The following is a 7,518-nucleotide window of genomic DNA, read 5'->3' on the forward strand; positions in this document are numbered from 1 at the left end:
TTTCCTTACAAATAAGTGAACCCTTAGATATGACACAAAGTCCACACCAAATTTTAGTGATTTTAATCTGCTTTTTTTCTTCCAACTGTTTATTGTTAGATATTTTTCATACATGTAGAAAGGTTTAAAGAATAGTACTGTGAACATTCATGCATCTACCACTTTGATTCAACAATTGAAACCACCATATTTTAAACACATTGGAGGCCTGTTTCTAAACACATACAAATATGTATATACAAAAATGAGATCATATATACATGTTGTTCTGCAATATTTTTTTTATTTTTACTTAAAATGTATTATAAATATTCTCTCAAGTGTCACTAAATATTCTTCCACAAGTCATGTTTGATAGTCCTTTTAGTATCTGTTGTATCGGTCAATTCTAATTTTCATAACCAATTCCCTGTGGTTGAACATTAGTGTTGTTTCTAATTTTTTTCATTATAATGAAAAAAGATAAAATTCATGTGCTTTATTTGCCTTTGGTTGCAAAGCTCCTGGAGTAATTTCCTAGACTGAGGATTGAGGTGTCAAAGGACATGTGTATTTCACATTTTGTTTACTACTGAGGCGAGATTAATAACAGTTAATCCTAAGTCTACTGTTGAAATTTGATGATATCATTTAAGTGCGGTCATCAAAAACTTAGTAGTTTCTGGTAAAGAAAATTTACGAATATCTGAAGCATATTTATTTTGATACTAAATTACTTTTAGCTACTGGGCTAAAACATCTTTAAAATGTATCATACATCCTCATAATTTATTTTTTGTTTGTTTTTTTTCCCCTCTTGCCACAAGTTAATTCAACACAAAACAATCCCTCCAAATTTACTGAGGTGGTTGACTATGTCCACAACCAAATTCACTTCTAAACTGGAATTTGGTTGCTGACTTAGCTCCTCCTGGGCTTTCTTGTCCGCACCAGGGGGCACAGAGCTCCGTCCAGAGGTGTCTCTGTCAGCTTCTCCTTGTGTAAGCCTTGCAGGTAACTTGCTCACCAGACCTTTAGGCCTTGGCCTGTCACTCTCATGTTGGCTGTGGTGCAAAGTGACAGGCACAATCTTGGGTCGGGGGTGCAGGTGGAGGTAATCGTGGAGATACTGGATACCCTTATCGGTAAGGTACCAGTAAAAATGTCTCCAGGCAAACTGTTCCTTCATGTAGCCTCATGATTTGAGAGACTGCGATGCCTTCATGACATGAAGATTAGGCACATTCTTGTCTGCCTGCTCAGGGTATTTAGGCATGTGAACAATCTTCTTGGTCACCATCACTCCTTCACTATAAAGGAGTGACAAGCTAATGCAACCTTATTATTGCAACTGACATAATTTGTCACTTGTCATTTCTTTACATTGGCATATCCCAACCATAAGATGTCATTGGTATTGTCATAATACAGCTCTGGTGGGGGTAGGAATGCTTCAGTTTTCTACAACTTCAATTATGAAACTGGATGTTATTTTTTGGAGGTGAGGAATGGAAAAATCTTACAATTCTGATATAGACTTGTTGGTCAATTTTTTCCTGTTTTTTTTTTCTTTACAAAATGATTTATTACTTTTTCTGTATATTTGACATCTTGCTGGACAAACTATAAAACTTTAGTTGGAGAGAAGGGGACTAGAAGATATTTTCACTGTTCAGTTCTGCTAATTCAACAAAAAAGTATTGATATACTATGTTTATACAGAACTCAAAAGATTTTACACAATATCAAGTATACAATTCACCACATTATGTAAATACACTAGTTAGTCCCTCAGCTCTTGAAAGCAAAATATCTTTCTGCTTTCTTGCCTAATCACTAGTAACCGTAAGCAGTTCAGAAACATCAACCATTTGCCTCCCCAGACTTTGCCACTAATAGGTGCAAAGAGTATCACAATCCAAACCAGTATCACAAACAGAAACATATAAGTACAGACAATTGTAGCTGTTACTTCACTCAACAATCATTTAGTGGGACTGAGCTGGCCCTGGAGATACGAGATACACAGTTCCTGCCTGCCCTCCAAAAGTTTTTAGCATAGTCGAGAAGAGAGACAAGTAAACTGGTAAAATTTAAATCCAAGCTGAGATTTGTTTCAAAAGGGTAACTGATTGCAGGGTACTAAACTCAGAGAGCGGCTCCTGACCCAAATTCATCTTGGAGGTCTGGGATGGCATTCCAGGTCATGGAGTTGAACTTAGTTTTAGGGCAATAGGACAGCATTTATGGGTTATAAACAGGAAAATGAAATTATGAGATCACTCTGGCTGTGTGTCAAAGAAATTGGTGGAGAGTGGGAAGGATAGTAAAAGTAGATGCAGGAGGACAGATAACCAGGGTGTGACAGTTGTTCAGATAAGAGAGTTAGAAATAAGTGAAGAGTTGAGAAATATATTGAGAGAGAATCAACAGGATTTAGTGATTAACTAGATATGTGTGGAATGGGGGGTGAAGGAGAGGGAAGCGCCCAATAAAACTCCTTTGTCTCTGGGTGAGGTAATTAGGTAGATGATGGCACCATTCACTGAGCCAGGAAAAGCAGGAATTAGAGACTTGGTGTTGGTTTTTAAGATCATTCATCGAACCATTGTTTATTAACAGCAAAACCTGTCAAATGACCCTGAGCTAACAGGAAGTTTTAGATGTAGATTTAGACTCACGAGAATAAGAGACTTTATCCTGTATTAAACATAACTAATACTTTAAAATATATAGGTCATTTAAAGGATACAGGTAAATAGAGTGGCAAAGCATATAAAGTATGAGCTCAGCAACCTTTTAATGTAATTAAATAATATTTCTTTAATACAAATAATCGTTGGTTCCAATTTATCTGTTTCATAAACTCAGATTTTATTATCCTAGATTTTCTTAAATCAAGGTCTACTTCTAGTTATATTTACAGCTATCATTAAATTGCATGAGAGAGAGTATTATTGATGTCATATTTTAATTGTCACTTTTAAATGGATTTGTGGATAAAATGAATTACTATAAAACTAATTACTACAAATATTACTTATTGCTTGAAAAGTAATGGAATGTTCTCAAGACGACATTAATTTTTTTTAGAACTTTTCTTTCTCTCACTTTGCTACTAACATTTATAAATTTACCTTGCCATGACTAAAAACCTTAAAATTTAACTAGAACAAGTACCATAACGAACTCCTCACTACCCACCCTATTCTCATGTGAAATCTTTAGTCCAAAATTACAACAACTTTACTCAAGTTAACTTCTATATACTTAACGTCCAATACAGGTAAGGCCTACATTTGCCGGGATGAACACAGCACAGTTCCTGGACTGTGGGAACTCATTGTTTAGTTCAGGTGACAGGCACATTAATAGATAATTACCCAACACTGTAAGTAAGACTCTAATAGATGTGTGAATAAAGTGCTGTAGGTTGGGGCCAGAAAATACAGGGACATAACTGCATAGCAAATAATTTTAACTTTGTCCAATAGAGAGTCCATGATATTTTTTGAGCAGGGAAGTGATATGGTCAAAGAAATGTAAAAAAAAAAAACCTGGAAGCTTTATATATGGATGTGAAAGAAAAGGAAATACTTAGGAGATGATTTGATGAATTCTGGCATATTACAGCAAGTATTTGAATTAAAGTAGTGACAATAATAACTAAAATAAAAGAACATATGGAAGTATCCAGTATTTCAATGGAAGAATTGTAATCTAAAGGGCTTAGTGGTTGAGTAGTTAGGAAGGACAAAGCAAATAATGATTTTGTGTCTATATAACTGACGGTGTGGTGGAACAATTGATAGAAATAGCAAATTTATTACAGGAGCACATTTTGAAGGAGAGAAGCTATGTTGTGTTTTCAGCATTGTGTTTTGGGTGGCAATTGAGCATCTAAATGTAAATATCTGGCACATAATTGGACACGTAGGCTTAAGTACAGAAAGGAGGACAGATGTAAGAAGGAAGAATTATAAGTGTTCCCAACTAGGGGACAGTTGACATGGTAGGAATCTATATGGCATTTGAGAAAGTGAGTGGAAGAAGAGGAAAAAAAAAGACCCATGGGACAGAACTCTAGGGAATGTTGATATTTATGTGGTAGAGAAAGAAAAAAGCAGGCCAGAGTATAGGGAAATTTCAGACATTTTGTCCCAAATGGCACAAACAAAAGACGTTCCATGTTAATCTTATAGTGAAGTCACAGAGGAAGACTGAATTAGAAAAAATGGCTATGACATCAAAGTTTTTGATATCACTGGATATCTTTGGGGAAAAATGTATTGAGCATCAGAGAAGGAAGCCAAAGGGCCTGGATTCAAAAGCAAAAAGATGGTGATAAGCAGAGACAGCAGAGGCAGAGACCACTTCCTTTCATCAAATGAGCCTTGTCACCAACCTTCCACTGGGGCTTGTGGAACAGTGATGGAGCAGTTGCCAACCACTCAATCTGGAGGTTTGGCTATGAAATGAAGAAAAGTAATACTTTCCTGAGGGAATAGCATTAATATCCTTGAGATATTAGGGAAGGCTGTGGAAGATGGGCAAAGATAGAATATGAATAGAAAATTCACACCGTATTGTTTCTATCTTCTTTAGAACACAGGAAGACAAGTGAGTGAGAGAGCTATGTGAGCAGAAGAGAACAGATGTGACATGAAGAATTGCATAGAGATTTGAAACAACCATTGAGAAACATGTGGACAAGAATTAACAAGAGAAAGAATAAAAAAACAGGAAGGTGACTCAAATTCACAGTATCCCTACTATGTGCCAAGCACCAAACTATTGACTTGTCAGACAAATAATAGTGATGAATTTTTTAAAGGAGCACTTTGTTCAAATTAGAATGTGTCCATGCTTTCTCATTGCCATGATCTGCCTCCAAGAAATAAGATAGACAGAGGGTGATGAGGCTAATGTAGGGATAGAGCTATGCACCATAGAATAGTAAGGAAGAACTAAAGTAGTATTTATGGAGTCCAGACTACCTACAGTTCATTTTGAGCAGGAGATTGTTAACGGACATTATGAACCAAAAAACAAACAAACAACAACAACAACAAAAAAAGCAAAGGCAAAGTAAGGCTAGTCTAGTGTGGTTGGGATATGGCAGTTGGAGGCAGGAATGGAAGTTGTGTTTAATGGAAGGAAACTAAGTAAAAGGTCTTAGAGGAGGAGCATTTCTTTATGGAGTTGGTATTCAGGGATTCACCAGTGTGGAGGGCAGCTAATGTAGCATGGAGTTTGGGCTCAATGGCACTGAGGATGATATGCCAGTGTATTTCTTAAAATCATCAAGTGTATACCAAAGGAATAAAGGGGAGATAAACATAAACCAGTCATTAAAATAATAAAGGGAGATAACTACCATTTGGGGATGAACATTTAGCAAATATTCGTAACTTAAAAAAAAGCCCACAAATTCTCTATTCTAAGAAACTAGAAGAAGGAGAGAAAACTAAACCAAATCAAGCAGAAAAAGAAAAATAATTAGAGATTAGGGTGTAAATAAATAAAAATAGAGAATGAAAAACAGTGAATAAAAATCAACAAATTGAAAGTTGGTTGTTAGAAAAGATTGATAAACATTTAGCTAGACTGACAAAGAAAAAATGAAAAAGACTCAAATTATTAAAACTAAGAATGGGAGGGAGAGTCCAGTCAAGATAGCATAGAAGAGAGAAGCAGTGCACACCACCTCCCATGACCACACCAAAATTATAATGAAACTACAGAGCAATCATGACTGGGAGTCACCTGAGGTCTAGCTGAACAGAAATCCAACAAATGAAGACATATGTAAGAGGCCACCTTGAGACTGATAGGAAGAGTGGAGATGCAAAACAAGCCAGTCCTTCAACCATGTGTGGCAGTCGAGAATCCAGAGGGATATCTTGGCTGCAGAGCAAGATATCCTGGCTTCACACTGGGCTCCCCAGCCCAGGGTTTCGGTACCAGGTAGAGAAGTCCCCACAAAATTTTGCTGTGAAAACCAGTGGAGATTGAGGCTGAGTGAGAAAGAGGGCTGTGGGATGTTCTTCTTAAAGGACTCACTTGGTTTGAGGTACAGCACTGGAATAAACTTCTTGAAGAGTGCCAGGGACACACAGTGAGGAACCAAGTTGTCTAGATTCAAGGCAAGGGATGGAGAGGCGGCTTTCTCCCAGACAGAAGTATTGGCAGTATCCATTTTTCCTTTGTCGAGTCCTCCCCCTACCCAGCATGAAGACACAGGTGGCTGCCATATCTGAGTCTCCATCAACCTGGATAACACAGGTCCTACTGCCCAGGTGATTCTCTGAGACCCTTTCTCTCCCAACATGCGGGTCCAACCAAGCTGACTTCAGTGGTTCATTTCATACAAATGGACTGTCTTGGTTCATTCTGTGGACTCTCCTAAAATATATCAAAAGCTCACAAAAAAAATAAGCATTATCTGGCCTTGGCATGTCCTGTATCTCTTGCCGAACAGGCCCAAGCCTGGTACTAGTGGCAGCTGGTCTTGGTTTCTGGCTTGGCCTCTTAAGGTACCTAGAGCCCAGCACAGGCGAAAGCCATGTGTGGATTACTTGGTGACTCTTACCATGTGGCCCTGGAAGTCCACAGGCTGCAACTGAACTTGTCCTCCAGCTAGATTCCTCCCAAGAGGCCCTTGGGCTGGCACATCCAGTGGTCTACTTTAACCTGCGCCAGAGCAGGAGTGTCACCTAGGGCACACACAACTCACATAGGGAACACACCTTGAGCACCTGTCTCAGGTGACCAGGGAAGATTGTGCCACTGGGCCCCACAAGACTCCTTTTATATAAAGCCACTCTACTAAGACAAGGAGACATAACAACCCTACCTAATATATAGAAACAGACACAGGGAGGCAGCCAAAATGGGGAGACAAAGAACATGGCCCATGTGAAAGAACAGAAGAAAGCTCTAGAAAAAGAACTAAACAAAATGGAAATGAGCAATCTACCAGAGACAGAATTCAAAACACTGGTTATAAGAATGTTCGATGAACTTAGGGGAAGAGTAGATGGACTCAGTGAGAACTTTAACAAAGAGAACACAGAAAAATGGAGATGGAAAACATAAAATGGAACCAGTCAGAAATGAAGACTACAATATCAGATGAAAAATACATTAGAAGAGATCAACAGATTGGATGAAGCAGAGAATTGAATCAGCAATTTAGAAGACAGGGTAGTGAAGGACACCTGATCAGAACAGCAACAAGAAAAGAGAGTCCAAAAAATGAGAATAGTTTAAGGGGTTTCTGGGACAACATCAAGTGTACCAACACTTGCCCCATAGGGATACCAGATGGAGAAGAGAAAGATCCATGAATCAAAAGCCTATTTCAAAAATAGTGATGAAACACTTCCCTAACCTGGCAAAGGAAATAGGCATACAACCCCAGAAAGTTCAGAGAGTCCCAAACAAAATGAACCTAGAGAAGCCCATTCCAAGACATATAATTAAAATGCCACAGGTTAAAGACAGAGATTGTATTTCCATACAGTGCCAATAATCTGA

At 38.0% G+C, this 7,518-nt stretch overlaps 1 pseudogene; it reads right to left on the reverse strand.

The window, feature by feature from the left end:
* Window positions 1-836: 836 nt before the first annotated feature.
* Window positions 837-6,178, reverse strand: LOC107501555 (annotated as a pseudogene).
* Window positions 6,179-7,518: the final 1,340 nt, after the last annotated feature.

This window comes from Rousettus aegyptiacus, unplaced genomic scaffold (assembly GCF_014176215.1).
Source record: "Rousettus aegyptiacus isolate mRouAeg1 unplaced genomic scaffold, mRouAeg1.p scaffold_m13_p_9, whole genome shotgun sequence".
Classification (NCBI taxonomy): Eukaryota; Metazoa; Chordata; class Mammalia; order Chiroptera; family Pteropodidae; genus Rousettus; species Rousettus aegyptiacus.